At 44.5% G+C, this 17,421-nt stretch overlaps 6 non-coding genes across 6 annotated transcripts; all 6 read right to left on the reverse strand.

Annotated features, from left to right (window-relative positions):
* Positions 1 to 124: 124 nt before the first annotated feature.
* TRNAL-CAG (transfer RNA leucine (anticodon CAG)) lies at positions 125 to 207 on the reverse strand. The gene has a single exon. It is a non-coding gene; the product is annotated as a tRNA-Leu (tRNA).
* A 632-nt stretch (positions 208 to 839) lies between these two features.
* Positions 840 to 922, reverse strand: TRNAL-UAG (transfer RNA leucine (anticodon UAG)). Its single transcript has one exon. It is a non-coding gene; the product is annotated as a tRNA-Leu (tRNA).
* Positions 923 to 13,348: 12,426 nt separating this feature from the next.
* On the reverse strand, positions 13,349 to 13,431 carry TRNAL-AAG (transfer RNA leucine (anticodon AAG)). The gene has a single exon. It is a non-coding gene; the product is annotated as a tRNA-Leu (tRNA).
* Positions 13,432 to 14,337: 906 nt separating this feature from the next.
* On the reverse strand, positions 14,338 to 14,420 carry TRNAL-UAG (transfer RNA leucine (anticodon UAG)). The gene has a single exon. It is a non-coding gene; the product is annotated as a tRNA-Leu (tRNA).
* A 1,024-nt stretch (positions 14,421 to 15,444) lies between these two features.
* On the reverse strand, positions 15,445 to 15,527 carry TRNAL-AAG (transfer RNA leucine (anticodon AAG)). The gene has a single exon. It is a non-coding gene; the product is annotated as a tRNA-Leu (tRNA).
* Positions 15,528 to 16,433: 906 nt separating this feature from the next.
* Positions 16,434 to 16,516, reverse strand: TRNAL-UAG (transfer RNA leucine (anticodon UAG)). The gene has a single exon. It is a non-coding gene; the product is annotated as a tRNA-Leu (tRNA).
* Between the last annotated feature and the right edge of the window lie 905 nt (positions 16,517 to 17,421).

The following is a 17,421-nucleotide window of genomic DNA, read 5'->3' on the forward strand; positions in this document are numbered from 1 at the left end:
CAGGAGTGGCTAGAGCAAGAAAAAAACTCACTGCACTTTTCCCAGTAGACAACCATATAAGCCCATGTGAGGGAAATGATCTGATTTTTTCTCTCCCAAGAAAAAAGTAGAGTAAACACACAATTGTCAGAAGTGGGATTTGAACCCACGCCTCCAGAAGAGACTGCGACCTGAACGCAGCGCCTTAGACCACTCGGCCATCCTGACTTGCATTTGTGGACCCTTCCACAGGCCAGACAGCCATGCAAGTGGGGTACCGAAAAGGCATGCCCTCAATTTATTTATCCTATTATAAGTACTTCCAACAGATCTTTGAACAATCCATAGAGAGCAGTACCTATGAAGAACTCTTTAGACCTTTAAGGCGTACAAAGAGAAAGTGCTATTAACCAGCCACTTGAAAGGCCCAAAGCTGCTTTGAAATTGAGTCAACAGCCACCTCTTGGCTAGCTAAAGCAAATTCAACAAGGAATTTCAATGTCACAACATAGGGTGGAATACGCAAATCTAAGCAGCCCCTGATCACAGCCCTGAGGAAATTGCCGTAAGTGTGCTGGAGTCCAACTGTCTACCAGATGCTAGGCATTCTTCCATATTTGCATGGCCTGTCTGGCCAGGGCATACAAGAGCATGACTCTTCCAGATGAGCTCTTACATGGGTCCTATGCTCATATAGTAAGGACTGCACTTTGTCAGCAAGACTTTATACAACCGAAATATATGAGAAACCCCAGCTCTCTTGACTAGATGAGGACGGAATCACATCCCAGGTGAAGACCAACAGATGCAACTTCCATCAGATGTTAACCTGAAAAAGGAGATTACATCTCCAAAAGTCATGTCAGAAGTGGGATTCGAACCCACGCCTCCAGAGGAGACTGCGGCCTAAACACAGCGCCTTAGACCACTCGGCCATCCTGACAGTGCAGAGTCTTAAGAAATGTATAAAAGTCACTCAGAAATTTCTGCCTCCATGCAAGCCTGAAATAATTTAAACCTTCAAACACAAGGTGCAACTTTATGCACAGGACAATAAACACAGAAGATCACATGTGAAAGCATTTCATTTCACAGGTGTACAATTTTTATGCTTTTAGAATACCTCATACCTCTCACCAGCTATTTAGGGTCCTGTATCCTACTCACAAAATTACATTGCCTGCGACCTCTCTCTCTATACAAACAACTACTGCACAGGAAGTAGGAAGGCAGAAGGTGGGGCATATTATGCAAATGTATGCTGTCATTGTGCCTTGCAGATTCATGCAGGATTTCTAGATCCTTTCTGGATACAAGAGAGCAGACCTTGTTTCAGATCAACTGTCCCTAGCAGGGAACGTCTGAGCACATGCAGTCTTTTGCTCTCTAGCCCCTGGCCTGGGACTTACCCTCACTGGCTGAGGCGTGAATTTCTGCATACCAACGTTGCATAGATGGTACGTTTGTGGTCGGTTTGGGATGGGTGGGAGGTCAAAAGCAGGGAAAAGTATGTCGCCTTCACTTCTAGTCTCCTCTTCTAGGCCTACCTGCCGTTCACTCACTCTGTCTTTGTTTCATTCTCTCCTTCCTCAACACCCCTTCTCACTCACTCGCTCTATCACTTGTGCTCTTTCCCCTTGCTCTGCATTTCATAGTGGAAACATCTCTTGAATGGAGCATTAGAAAATGAGGTTACATAAAATTAACAATCTACTTATTGGAAACCAAAAATATCACAAGACTGAATGTAACCCATTTCATTAATAAAAGGGACTTTTTAAGCACCCCCCAAAAAACACATAAAACACCACGAGTGCTAGAAGAATATTATACGAGCTTGAAGACAGAATTGGGAAAATTAATTTGCAGTTGAAACTGAAGTTTGTTACTTATTCAGATATTATATGCACTGCCAATTTTTAGCTGAGATTCTAAAAGAACTCAGAGACAAAATGGACTTAAAGTTTTGTCAGAAGTGAGGAAATATAAATTTTTGGTCATGTTATGTTCCCTAGCGCGTACCCCACCGACTCCATGTACCAGCTTAAAGTGCATGTAACTTCCCTCCTGTACCAGTTATGAAGACGCAAATACATTTGCGTCCAACGTTAACTTGTCCTCTTTCAGATCCACCCTGAATGGATTATATAGTCCGTTCCTAAGTATGTTATGCCACCGTCTTTTTGTAGTACACTTTACATGTTTTTCCTGCTCTGACAGAGTAGGCCCTGAATTTCTGCCATCGAGCCTCTTTCCTGGCTCCTGACTCTGACAGCCTCTGCCCAGGCTACCTCTGTACCCGTGAACTCTGACTTACTTTCAGCGCGGCCCCTCGCGCTCAGCTCAGCCTGCTTTCTGCCAAGACTGACTATAACCTTCGAGTTATCTGTTCCGCTCCTCGAGAATGCATTCCTGCCTACTAGCTCCAGTAAACATCCTCTCCAGCTGCTGAGCCAAAGGGCCGACCTGTCTCAATGCAAGTAATTCATAGCCTCTGTTACCATGCTTCCATGGAAGGCCCCGTGCCCCACGCTTCTCATGTAGACACTTAGGCGCTTATACACGCATCCACAGTTAGCATAGAATAGCTTCTGCCCTAGAGACCTTTCCGCCCAGATAGTATGGTTCCTAAACATCAGATATCAGATACGGTAAAAGTACAAGTTGATCTGACATGCCAGACTTCTGTCTCTTTCCGTCAGTGTAAATGTCAAGTCCCCTGCACCCCGTCAATCACACGTCATGCAGCTGCGCGCGCATCCAAGCTTCCGATTTCTGCTGACACTGCAACAATTCTGTTAGCACCACCCCTTGGTGCCACCCACTTGCGTCACCTATCAGTGACGTTTCTAGCACACACCTCTGATTCACGCCTAGTTTACGCCTCTTGATTACGTACTAGTAACACGTGCATACTGTTATCTTGTCTTCTCTCAGCTGTTACGCCTCTTACATTACTTCTTATGGTATAAAACAAGTATATAAGCTATGTAATGTCAATAAAGTTTGCTCTATCCCTTCTGACACCCCTGTGGTGGTCAGAACATGATATCCTGGTCTTGACCATTCCTTTATGAGGAATAAAACCCTTAGAAACTCTAACACCACGGACTCTGTCTTTTTTCATCCGATCTGAGTTATTATTGATTAAGTACTTACCTGCATAGAAATTAAGAGAGTAAATTAATTATTTACGTCATTTTGGCGCCCGAACAGGGACCCCTCCCCCACCTCACGCGCCGGTTGGCGCATTGCAAGCTCTGTCCCCTGCCGTCAGTTAGACGGAACCTACGCGTACCGGCAGGATTTCCTGCATCTCCCTCTGACCCAAGGAGGTGACGAAGACTGCGATCAGTGCCCAGACGAGGCGGTGAGGAGTGCGGAGGATCCCGACCAGAGCCTAGCCGAAAGAAGCAAGGTCCGAGGTGTCAAGAGGCCCACCAGGTTTCCGAAGTTTTCCGAAGGTTACCGAGGTTTTCCGAAGTTTTCCGAAGTACCGAGTCGAGTCCAGTCGAGTTTTCCGAGGCTTTCTGTTTCCGTGCTTCCCGGTGAGTACCATTGCTGGGTCGTATCTAGACGGGTTTGGGTACGCAAGTCCGGTCTGCACTGTTTTTAGGCAGTGTATCTGTACTGTTTAGCAGTATATCTAGTATTCCGAATTTCTGCACTGTTACACCAGTGTATCTGTACTGTTGAGCAGTACATCCAGTATAGGGGGGTAGTCATCTATGTCTCAAATGTTTTCATGTGATTAATGTCGTGGTATGAATGTGACCGTTTAATGTGCATTATTGTGTTTCTTGTAATCAATTAAGTTGTAACCAGTATTAAGTAGTAAGGATCGAGCATTCAGTAATAAGTAAGCATAATGCCGTTTTTCAACAAGTTAAAACAGATAGGAACTAGGAAAGGGATACTGGAGGAAGAAATTCCTATTCCCCCTAGGGACACTCCAGGTAACTTTATGTACCACAAGCATGGCTTAGATGCCATATTGTATTTAGATTTATGGGCCGATTACACCAAGCACCTAGACGAAAGACACAGATGGCCTGTTACCGGAACATGGGATGCCGAGTGCATCATGAAGGTAGAAGAAGCATTATGGAAAAAGAAAGCTAGACAATCCCAGAAAGACGCCATAGAATTCTGGCGTAAGGAATCACATAAGCGTGCTGAGAAAGCACTCCGTAGAGAAGACAGACTTAAAGAATCAGAAAAGGCTCAAGAAAATGAATTAGTTATTGAAGGGATCCGAGTAAAAACAGAACAAATAGATCGTGCCCGAAACAATCTTGTAAACGGAATGTATCTCGCGGCCGAAGGTACACCTGAGGCCCTATCAGAATTACCGATAAATTTACCGCCACCATTAGTTCCAACTAAAGTAATGCATAAAACTACTAAAGACGTATTCTTAAATTCATATTTAGAGGATGTAGCACCAGCTTACGCCAATCTGCCTGTTCGTGCCCTGCCTACTGACAGGGATGGGGGTGGCACTACGCCCCCAGATCATGTTCCGCCAGTACCGCGACAGACCTCCCCTGTTCCGCCAGCTCCGCCACTTCCCGCACTCAAGATTGACTTACCGAAACAGGTCCTACCTGATCCTACTAAACGACAAATTCAAGTTCAGATACAGACTCCGCGGAGAGATAATGCCCAAGCATCCGCCTCAGGAGGTGCGACTGCGGGTCCTCAGACCCCGCCATTAACACACAGATTCAATTTAAGGGACACGCAGAATCCGTTCGTGTTCCAGTCTCCCCGTCTTGACGCATTAAAGGAAAACATGTCAGTTTGCAGATATGATCCAGTACCCGGAAATAACGATCTAATGATATTGGCATCACTACGATTAAGATCTGCCACTGATATCTTGCTATGCTATGTAGGAATGAAGGAGCGTCTCGATAGAATATACGAGTTTATACAGACAGGGAAAGACCCTGACAGCATCAAGGATGCCATGGATAAACAGAAAGTTGACATTCAAGCACAGATATTACGATTTTTCATAAATTGTCTAATAAGAGAACGAGACAGGCCCGAGACAGATCAAAGTGAATTAGATGGACTAACAAAGTGGGGTCAAAATATAGCTGAAGGAAAACATGACAAGGGGGCTTGCATAGCCAGTATGTACCAGAAAATTAGAAGGGCAGTGATAACGGCACATCAGAAAGGGAATGATAAAGCTTCCTCCGAGGAGGAAGAAGAACTTACAGAACAAGGAAGGACTACAGATACTATAGCGTATGTAGGTAAGGGAAACTACCTTAGGAAAGGCATCCGTCCGGAAAACAAGAGAGTTTTTCTCTCTGCTTTAACAAACCCGAATTCTTCTGAACATCAGTTCCAGGAAACTGATAAAAGGCTTCGAGACCGAATGGGGTACCATGTACTCAATTCTATGGATGAACAGGAACTAGCCCGGTCAGCCGTGTTATGGGCCGAAAACCCAGACATATATAATGACGATACGTTAGCACAGACATTCTTGAACCTTTCCCCAGACGAGCAGAAATTAGCAGGTGTATACATGATTCAGCACCTCCTCATCAAGTTCAGAAACAACCATTCCGATCCAGGTCCCTTACACGAAACATTAGAAGCACTACTCATGGATAGATGGAGAGGTTTCAGTACCAAGTTAATACAAATAATTCTAGAACAACGACGTAAATATAACACCTTCATAAGTTCTGAATATGTTCCCGCCCCGCCTCCAGAAAGAAAAACGTATCACATGCAATGCCTGAGTGGCATTGAAAGTCAGAACCCCTTACGAGAAGTACACCCAGTTATGGGTGCGGATCAAGTCTTGAAGCGTGTGTATGTTCACACACCACTGACTAAGTTAGAACTGTTAGAAATGAAGAAACTAGTTCCGTGTCATGATAAAGACCCTGCAGGTTTTCACAGAGAGCTTAAAGACATGTTGTTAATGGGGGATTACACGTATGATGATATTATGAAAATATTAAAAGTACTGTTGCCCACGGGCATTTACGAGAAATTAAAGGAAAAGGATTGGGAGGTGGGAGAGACAAAGATAGCATGGGCAGAAATAGAAGACAAAGAAAGCAAACGAATCCCAGGGGTAGGCCTTGGGGATAGGACTAAAGCATTGCCCGGATTAATAGTACAGGTTTTGCCAAGATTATTGACAACTAGAAAGGAAGATTGGGATGCAATCTCGTCCTGTAAACAGAAACAAGATGAAGATACTAGTGACTTCTATTCAAGATTCGAGAAATGTTTCATTATAAATAGTGGCCTACAACCAAGCAGCGAGTCATATCCACACCTTTTCGTATCAAAATTAGTCGAGAATTCCCTACCATTAGTTAAAAATAGAGTGTATAAAGTTGAAAGTACTTGGCAGGCAAATACGCCATCCCAGATGTTACAAATGTTACAATATCATCAAAACAGAATTAGGGAAGAACAAGATCAGGAACAGAAGCGTATGAAGGACACGAAAATGAAAATGTTAGTAGCTCAGACGGTCCCAGCCGACGGTCAGAGAAAGGGTGGGGCCCAGACAAATCACAATACAGCTCCCGTTAAAGGGACATGTAATTATTGCAAGCAGCCAGGTCACTATGTACATGAATGCCCAGTCCTGAAACACAACATCTCAACAGGTAAAACTAAAGAAAGACCGCATCCGCCTAGACAAGATCAGGTCCAGCAACAGACCTCACAAAATGTACAGCCGATGCAGAATACACAGCCTATGCATGCTCCATCCCACACAGCACAGACAGTAGCAGTACCACAGCCACAGCCCATTGCCGCGACTCAGCAAGTCTCACAACAGATGTACCAGTATGCCCAATCTGCATATCCAGATTACCCCCGATACACATGAAACAGCCTAGAGAGGGAAGGTGGTTTGCCTCTTATTGAAATTCCTGTAGATCAAGAAGGTCCTTATGTACATAGTCACGTATTGGGAAAAGACAGAAAGTTTTTAATTGACACAGGGGCAAGTCGCACTACAATCAGTCACAATGAAGTCCCAGGGGCACCCCTCTCAGGCTCACAGAATGTTTCCCTTGGTTTTTCAGGACAGCCTATTGTAAATGAAGTATCAGAACCAGTACCATTGGCTGTGGGTCCATTATCACGAGTTACAGACTTGTTACTTACGAAATCATGCCCAGAAAATCTGTTAGGAATTAAAACACTGAAGGCTCTAGGAGCTATAATATGCTGTTCCCCGGAGGGAGTTAGACTCTTTCTACGGGATTTCAAGGGTCATTATGTTTTAAGAGAATTTGATGTCAGATTGAAAAATGTACCAGATCACTTATGGGCAAAAGGCCCAGCTGATGTAGGTTGTATGCATATCACTCCATATCGTGTTACACTCAAGACAGGAGTTGTTCTACCCAGAATCAGACAATACAAGTTACCACCCGATGCTGTAGTGGCTTTACTGAAAATCATTGAAGAGCTTATTGCCCAGGGAGTGGTCGTAGAGACCGACTCCAATATCTGTAATTCACCCATCATTCCAATTCTTAAACGTACAGACCCCAATGCACCGCCAGTATATCGGCTGGTGATTGATCTTCGAGAGCTGAACAAGTGCATCGTACCGCAGTTCCCTGTGGTCCCCGATATCTCTTCCCTATTGACTGCTATTGATTCAGAAGCAGCGTTCTTTACTGTAATTGACCTCAAGAACGCTTTCTTCAGTGTACCTATTGATCCGGAGAGCCAATATCTCTTCGGATTCAGTTTAAATGGACGAAGTTTCAAATTTTCCCGCGCACCTCAAGGATTCACAGAAAGCCCCAGCATCTATAGTCAAGCACTGAAAAGACAACTAGATTGTGTTCAAATGCCAGTTAACACCGCTTTACTGCAATACGTCGATGATCTACTGATCACCGCACGAAGTGAGCCCGAATGTGAACAAGCATCATTGACAGTTTTACATTTCCTGGCCGACAAGGGACACAAGGTGTCTCCTTCGAAGCTACAATTCTGTGTTCAGCAAGTTGTGTACTTGGGTCACTTGCTGTCCAAAGTGGGGAGACAGCTCACTCCCGATCGCATTCAGTTAATTGTAAATATGCCACGACCCCAGACACAAAAGTAAGTGCGGGCCTTTATAGGCCTCACCTCGTACTGCAGACAATGGATTCCTCAATATGCATTTCTAGCTAAACCACTCATCCAGTTAACGACGCAGGAGGCAGCAACTTCGCCTGCCCTCCCTTGGACTCAGGAACACACACAAGCCTTTGAGGAATTAAAGAAAGCATTATGCCAAGCACCAGTTTTAGCGACACCATGTTACAGCAAACCGTTCACACTTTTTGTTACAGAACGTGACGGTACAGCATTGTCTGTCCTCACTCAAGACCAAGCAGGTTCACATAAGCCTTGTGCTTATTTTTCAAGTACATTGGACTCAGTAGCCCAGGCACTCCCTGCGTGCTTAAAGTCAGTAGCAGCAACAGCGTTAGCAATCAGACAGAGCGATTCAATTGTTCTAGGTCATCAGTTAACAGTACAAGTTCCACATTCTGTAGAGGCTCTTTTAAACAGAACCCAAACTCAACACTTGACTATAGCACGTCTGACAGGTTATGAATTGACATTATTCCAGCCACACATAGAAATCAGACGTTGCAGTATCTTGAACCCAGCAACACTGTTACCTACAGTTATGACAGATCCAGTTCCGCATGATTGCATAGAGATCATTAATGCAGTAACAAAGCCCCGACGAGATTTAACAGATGTTCCATTGACAAATCCAGACCTGACACTTTATGTGGACGGTTCATGCATGAGAACAAGTACAGGGGAGTTGGTGGCCGCGTATGCCGTGACCACTGAAACTGAAGTTAAAGAAACACATCGTATTGATACACTGTCTGCTCAAGCGGCAGAGCTCATCGCTCTGACCCGAGCCTGTATTCTAGCCAAGAACAGAAATGTCAACATATACACTGATTCCCGTTATGCGTTCGGAGTCGTACACGACTTCGGCATGCTCTGGCAAGAACGAGGTTTTCTGACCTCTCATGGTGCCAAGATTAAACACGGTCCCCTCATTCAAGCATTGTTAGAAGCAATACATCTGCCTTCAGCCATATCCGTTATGAAGTGTAAAGCACATACTAAAGTCACAGATTCTGTTTCCCAGGGTAACGACCTGGCAGACCAGACAGCAAAACATACAGCACTGACCCACACTCAGACAACTGATACGACAAAGACAACTGAACAGACAAATTGTATGACAGTCAGGGATCCCGCACTAGATGTTATCGATATTCAGACACATGCTACTCCAGAAGAAATAAAGAAATGGATTGAACTAGGAGGGATCCAGACAGATCAAGGTTGGATGACGAAGGGAAAATCTACATGGTTTCTCCCTGACTCTATGGTTCAAGTCATGATAAATACAGCACATAGTCCTGCACATCTAGGAGAGAAAGCGATGTTAGACAGTCTACAAAATCTCTGGAATAATAAACACTTACGAGCAGCCGCAAAACAGAAAGTGCGCACTTGCATGATCTGTTGTCAGTTCAATCCAGGAAAAAGCGTCCCTGTAGAGCAAGGTGGATTTCATCCTCCCGATCACCCTTTTGAAGTCCTCCAGATGGATTATATCCAGATGGACCGTTGTCGAGGATTTAAATATGTTCTCGTAGTTGTCTGTGCTCTGTCCCGCTGGACCGAAGCATACCCAGTCCCAGATTACACTGCTCCGACCACTGCCAAGCAGCTGGTTCGTGAATTTTTCCCACGATACGGCCTGCCTCGTGTCGTGTACTCAGATAACGGTCAGCCATTCTCATCTGCATTAATGAAAGAAGTTTCCTTATTACTGGGATACCAGTGGAAGTTCCATTGTGTCCGACATCCCGAAGCCGCAGGCCTCGTAGAGAGGCATAACCAGACACTAAAGATCCGCCTTGCCAAAATATGTCAGGAGAAAGGGGTCGACTGGATAATAGCCCTGCCAGTGGCACTATTCTACATGAGAATGGTCGCCCATTCGAGATCAGGGCTATCCCCGTACGAGGTGGTCTTTGGCAGACCACCGAATATGTGGGGGACGCCCATTCCGAAAAAGATTACTGATGTTGATTGTAACATGTTGACAGATTACCTTGCCTCCTTGATGTCTGCACTCCAATCATGTCGTTCACAGGTTGCCGCAGCCTTCCCTGACAACACTGATGTAAAGCCACACGACGTCCGTCCTGGTGACGTTGTGCTCGTCCGCAACTTCGACAGAAAGAGTCCGCTGGAGCCCCGCTGGAAGTCCCCGAAGACCGTTCTTCTAACAACAAGGACGGCCGTGAAAATAGAAGGAAGAAAGGGGTGGGTCCACACGAGTCATATAAAAAAATTCTCTGGACTGAAACCTGATCGAGACTCGTCCACCCCCACCAAAGACTGTGTCGAACAAAAAGACTTTACAGAATCTGAACGAGAAAAGACTCCTCAAGAAAGTTATCGCATGAAATTACGATCTAGCAAGTCAGACAGTTTAATTGTTTAAGTCCTCCCCTAGGTGAATCGGTTAAATAGTTTCTGACATGTATCCCCTAGATCGAGATAGAGAGAGAGAGAGAGAGGCCAAGAAACGTACATATTGTAAATCACTTCGTAGTCACTGTATAGTGACACTATTAATCATGTTTATTCTCAGTATTCTAATCATTGTTGCTAGCATCCTGTTACCTATATATTACCCCATTTTCAAGCGTGAACATTCTGCCTATAATGTATCTGCTGAACACACTTTTAGTGAGTTACCTCCACACGAGCTTTCCTACAGACTTGCGCTGCGCAACAATACATTCATTAGTATGCTACATCATTCTCATCAAACTAACAATGCTACAAATTGCTGGATATGTGGCCGACTCCCTCCCTACCAGAATTACAAGGGAGCCCTGCCCCTCTTTCCGTATCCGTTCACTCACAATGGCTCCTGCGGAGCATGGTTTAAAATAATTAATTCCTTAGATCCTGACATTGCTGTTTTCGATGGGGGCTGGGTTTGGGGAAATCTGAACTTAGTCCTGCTCGACGTCTGTTACCCAGATAAGGAGGGACTCCCCACTAGAATAGGAACTGATCTAGAAAATGAAGTATATGGATTAGGTAATTATACAATTAGCCTTATGATTCTTACTGTCGAGTCCGAAGCCACACCAGTTTTACCCATTATGTCAGTATTGCCAGTCACTGGTGAATTATGTATCAAGAAGAAAGGTTCAGTACACTTAGGTCATAGTAAATGCACTACTGTGGTCGAATTCAGTGATCATGGAAAATCGTCCTTTAAAGCTATCAGTCATTCTTACTTTGTTTGTGGTCATACCGCATACATACGTCTACCTCCAGATTGGGATGGTACCTGTTACATTGCATTCCTTCTGCCACCTGTTTTTCTAGCTCCTCCTGATTACCACAGAAATACTAATCTAGTAAAGAATAGACACAGAAGAGATATCCCACTTGTCGACTACACAGAAACGGCATGGGAACAGTACACCGACTTTAATAAAGGATTCTTTTTCTTTTTAGGACCTGTTCAGAATAGTAAATTAATACGCAGATTAACTAGAACACTTGAAGCAGTAGTGAATGAAACTGCCTCCGCCTTAGGTAACTTAACAGAAGAGCAGTCCGCCATGCGGGTTGTTGTCCTTCAGAATCGTCTTGTTATTGACGTCATCTTGGCAGATAGAGGTGGAGCCTGTAAGGTCATCGGGTCAAGTTGCTGTGTTTTCATACCACAAAACGCACCATCTGTATATCAAGCTATCACCCGTCTCCATAAAATTGCAAATCAGATACATCAGAATCCAGGCACCTGGACTTGGTCCGGTTGGTTCTGGACAACGTTAACAGCTTGGGGATGGAAGATCCTATCCTTCCTAGGCATTGGCCTAGTCCTAGTATTCAGCTGCTGCCTGTGCCTGCAGTGTGGGCCAGCGATTTGTGGACTGTGTGCCACGTCATGTATTGAACACTCCAGTTTTCTCTCAAAACGTAAACGAAAGAAAGAAGAACAAATGACGTTGCAAGAACAAACTGATCGATTCATGAGGATCGATATTTCATGAAGGGTCCGTAGGGAACAAGGAGGGAATGAGGAAATATAAATTTTTGGTCATGTTATGTTCCCTAGCGCGTACCCCACCGACTCCATGTACCAGCTTAAAGTGCATGTAACTTCCCTCCTGTACCAGTTATGAAGACGCAAATACATTTGCGTCCAACGTTAACTTGTCCTCTTTCAGATCCACCCTGAATGGATTATATAGTCCGTTCCTAAGTATGTTATGCCACCGTCTTTTTGTAGTACACTTTACATGTTTTTCCTGCTCTGACAGAGTAGGCCCTGAATTTCTGCCATCGAGCCTCTTTCCTGGCTCCTGACTCTGACAGCCTCTGCCCAGGCTACCTCTGTACCCGTGAACTCTGACTTACTTTCAGCGCGGCCCCTCGCGCTCAGCTCAGCCTGCTTTCTGCCAAGACTGACTATAACCTTCGAGTTATCTGTTCCGCTCCTCGAGAATGCATTCCTGCCTACTAGCTCCAGTAAACATCCTCTCCAGCTGCTGAGCCAAAGGGCCGACCTGTCTCAATGCAAGTAATTCATAGCCTCTGTTACCATGCTTCCATGGAAGGCCCCGTGCCCCACGCTTCTCATGTAGACACTTAGGCGCTTATACACGCATCCACAGTTAGCATAGAATAGCTTCTGCCCTAGAGACCTTTCCGCCCAGATAGTATGGTTCCTAAACATCAGATATCAGATACGGTAAAAGTAAAAGTTGATCTGACATGCCAGACTTCTGTCTCTTTCCGTCAGTGTAAATGTCAAGTCCCCTGCACCCCGTCAATCACACGTCATGCAGCTGCGCGCGCATCCAAGCTTCCGATTTCTGCTGACACTGCAACAATTCTGTTAGCACCACCCCTTGGTGCCACCCACTTGCGTCACCTATCAGTGACGTTTCTAGCACACACCTCTGATTCACGCCTAGTTTACGCCTCTTGATTACGTACTAGTAACACGTGCATACTGTTATCTTGTCTTCTCTCAGCTGTTACGCCTCTTACATTACTTCTTATGGTATAAAACAAGTATATAAGCTATATAATGTCAATAAAGTTTGCTCTATCCCTTCTGACACCCCTGTGGTGGTCAGAACATGATATCCTGGTCTTGACCATTCCTTTATGAGGAATAAAACCCTTAGAAACTCTAACACCACGGACTCTGTCTTTTTTCATCCGATCTGAGTTATTATTGATTAAGTACTTACCTGCATAGAAATTAAGAGAGTAAATTAATTATTTACGTCAGAAGTGGGATTCGAACCCACGCCTCCAGGAGAGACTGCGGCCTTAACGCAGCGCCTTAGACCACTCGGCCATCCTGACCACGTTTGTTTCATCATCTACAGAGAGGGAAAGATATTGTGAACCAAAAAAAGCACACATCTTAGGTCATGAGTGGCTAGAGCAAGAAAAAAACTCACTGCACTTTTCCAAGTAGACAACCATATAAGCCCATGTGAGGGAAATGATCAGATTTTTTCTCTCTCAAGAAAAAAGTAGAGTAAACACACAATTGTCAGAAGTGGGATTTGAACCCACGCCTCCAGAAGAGACTGCCACCTGAACGCAGCGCCTTAGACCACCCGGCCACCCTGACTTGCATTTGTGGAACCTTCCACAGGCCAGACAGCCATGCAAGTGGGGTACCGAAAAGGCATGCCCTCAATTTATTTATCCTATTATAAGTACTTCCAACAGATCTTTGAACAATCCATAGAGAGCAGTACCTATGAAGAACTCTTTAGACCTTTAAGGCGTACAAAGTGAAAGTGCTTTTAACCAGCCACTTGAAAGGCCCAAAGCTGCTTTGAAATTGAGTCAACAGCCACCTCTTGGCTAGCTAAAGCAAATTCAACAAGGAATTTCAATGTCACAACATAGGGTGGAATACGCAAATCTAAGCAGCCCCTGATCACAGCCCTGAGGAAATTGCCGTAAGTGTGCTGGAGTCCAACTGTCTACCAGATGCTAGGCATTCTTCCATATTTGCATGGCCTGTCTGGCCAGGGCATACAAGAGCATGACTCTTCCAGATGAGCTCTTACATGGGTCCTATGCTCATATAGTAAGGACTGCACTTTGTCAGCAAGACTTTATACAACCGAAATATATGAGAAACCCCAGCTCTCTTGACTAGATGAGGACGGAATCACATCCCAGGTGAAGACCAACAGATGCAACTTCCATCAGATGTTAACCTGAAAAAGGAGATTACATCTCCAAAAGTCATGTCAGAAGTGGGATTCGAACCCACGCCTCCAGAGGAGACTGCGGCCTAAACACAGCGCCTTAGACCACTCGGCCATCCTGACAGTGCAGAGTCTTAAGAAATGTATAAAAGTCACTCAGAAATTTCTGCCTCCATGCAAGCCTGAAATAATTTAAACCTTCAAACACAAGGTGCAACTTTATGCACAGGACAATAAACACAGAAGATCACATGTGAAAGCATTTCATTTCACAGGTGTACAATTTGTATGCTTTTAAAATACCTCATACCTCTCACCAGCTATTTAGGGTCCTGTATCCTACTCACAAAATTACCTTGCCTGCGACCTCTCTCTCTACACAAACAACTACTGCACAGGAAGTAGGAAGGCAGAAGGTGGGGCATATTATGCAAATGTATGCTGTCATTGTGCCTTGCAGATTCATGCAGGATTTCTAGATCCTTGCTGGATACAAGAGAGCAGACCTTGTTTCAGATCAACTGTCCCTAGCAGGGAACGTCTGAGCACATGCAGTCTTTTGCTCTCTAGCCCCTGGCCTGGGACTTACCCTCACTGGCTGAGGCGTGAATTTCTGCATACCAACGTTGCATAGATGGTACGTTTGTGGTCGGTTTGGGATGGGTGGGAGGTCAAAAGCAGGGAAAAGTATGTCGCCTTCACTTCTAGTCTCCTCTTCTAGGCCTACCTGCCGTTCACTCACTCTGTCTTTGTTTCATTCTCTCCTTCCTCAACACCCCTTCTCACTCACTCGCTCTATCACTTGTGCTCTTTCCCCTTGCTCTGCATTTCATAGTGGAAACATCTCTTGAATGGAGCATTAGAAAATGAGGTTACATAAAATTAACAATCTACTTATTGGAAACCAAAAATATCACAAGACTTAATGTAACCCATTTCATTAATAAAAGGGACTTTTTAAGCACCCCCCAAAAAACACATAAAACACCACGAGTGCTAGAAGAATATTATACGAGCTTGAAGACAGAATTGGGCAAATTAATTTGCAGTTGAAACTGAAGTTTGTTACTTATTCAGATATTATATGCACTGCCAATTTTTAGCTGAGATTCTAAAAGAACTCAGAGACAAAATGGACTTAAAGTTTTGTCAGAAGTGGGATTCGAACCCACGCCTCCAGGAGAGACTGCGGCCTTAATGCAGCGCCTTAGACCACTCGGCCATCCTGACCACATGTGCTTGATCATCTACAGAGAGGGAAAGATATTGTGAACCAAAAAAAGCACACATCTTAGGTCATGAGTGGCTAGAGCAAGAAAAAAACTCACTGCACTTTTCCAAGTAGACAACCATATAAGCCCATGTGAGGGAAATGATCAGATTTTTTCTCTCTCAAGAAAAAAGTAGAGTAAACACACAATTGTCAGAAGTGGGATTTGAACCCACGCCTCCAGAAGAGACTGCAACCTGAACGCAGCGCCTTAGACCACTCGGCCATCCTGAATTGCATTTGTGGAACCTTCCACAGGCCAGACAGCCATGCAAGTGGGGTACCGAAAAGGCATGCCCTCAATTTATTTATCCTAATATAAGTACTTCCAACAGATCTTTGAACAATCCATAGAGAGCAGTACCTATGAAGAACTCTTTAGACCTTTAAGGCGTACAAAGAGAAAGTGCTATTAACCAGCCACTTGAAAGGCCCAAAGCTGCTTTGAAATTGAGTCAACAGCCACCTCTTGGCTAGCTAAAGCAAATTCAACAAGGAATTTCAATGTCACAACATAGGGTGGAATACGCAAATCTAAGCAGCCCCTGATCACAGCCCTGAGGAAATTGCCGTAAGTGTGCTGGAGTCCAACTGTCTACCAGATGCTAGGCATTCTTCCATATTTGCATGGCCTGTCTGGTCAGGGCATACAAGAGCATGACTCTTCCAGATGAGCTCTTACATGGGTCCTATGCTCATATAGTAAGGACTGCACTTTGTCAGCAAGACTTTATACAACCGAAATATATGAGAAACCCCAGCTCTCTTGACTAGATGAGGACGGAATCACATCCCAGGTGAAGACCAACAGATGCAACTTCCATCAGATGTTAACCTGAAAAAGGAGATTACATCTCCAAAAGTCATGTCAGAAGTGGGATTCGAACCCACGCCTCCAGAGGAGACTGCGGCCTAAACACAGTGCCTTAGACCACTCGGCCATCCTGACAGTGCAGAGTCTTAAGAAATGTATAAAAGTCACTCAGAAATTTCTGCCTCCATGCAAGCCTGAAATAATTTAAACCTTCAAACACAAGGTGCAACTTTATGCACAGGACAATAAACACAGAAGATCACATGTGAAAGCATTTCATTTCACAGGTGTACAATTTTTATGCTTTTAGAATACCTCATACCTCTCACCAGCTATTTAGGGTCCTGTATCCTACTCACAAAATTACCTTGCCTGCGACCTCTCTCTCTACACAAACAACTACTGCACAGGAAGTAGGAAGGCAGAAGGTGGGGCATATTATGCAAATGTATGCTGTCATTGTGCCTTGCAGATTCATGCAGGATTTCTAGATCCTTGCTGGATACAAGAGAGCAGACCTTGTTTCAGATCAACTGTCCCTAGCAGGGAACGTCTGAGCACATGCAGTCTTTTGCTCTCTAGCCCCAGGCCTGGGACTTACCCTCACTGGCTGAGGCGTGAATTTCTGCATACCAACGTTGCATAGATGGTACGTTTGTGGTCGGTTTGGGATGGGTGGGAGGTCAAAAGCAGGGAAAAGTATGTCGCCTTCACTTCTAGTCTCCTCTTCTAGGCCTACCTGCCGTTCACTCACTCTGTCTTTGTTTCATTCTCTCCTTCCTCAACACCCCTTCTCAATTACTCGCTCTATCACTTGTGCTCTTTCCCCTTGCTCTGCATTTCATAGTGGAAACATCTCTTGAATGGAGCATTAGAAAATGAGGTTACATAAAATTAACAATCTACTTATTGGAAACCAAAAATATCACAAGACTGAATGTAACCCATTTCATTAATAAAAGGGACTTTTTAAGCACCCCCCAAAAAACACATAAAACACCACGAGTGCTACAAGAATATTATACGAGCTTGAAGACAGA

The sequence above is a fragment of the Lissotriton vulgaris genome, chromosome 8 (genome assembly GCF_964263255.1).
Source record: "Lissotriton vulgaris chromosome 8, aLisVul1.2, whole genome shotgun sequence".
Classification (NCBI taxonomy): Eukaryota; Metazoa; Chordata; class Amphibia; order Caudata; family Salamandridae; genus Lissotriton; species Lissotriton vulgaris.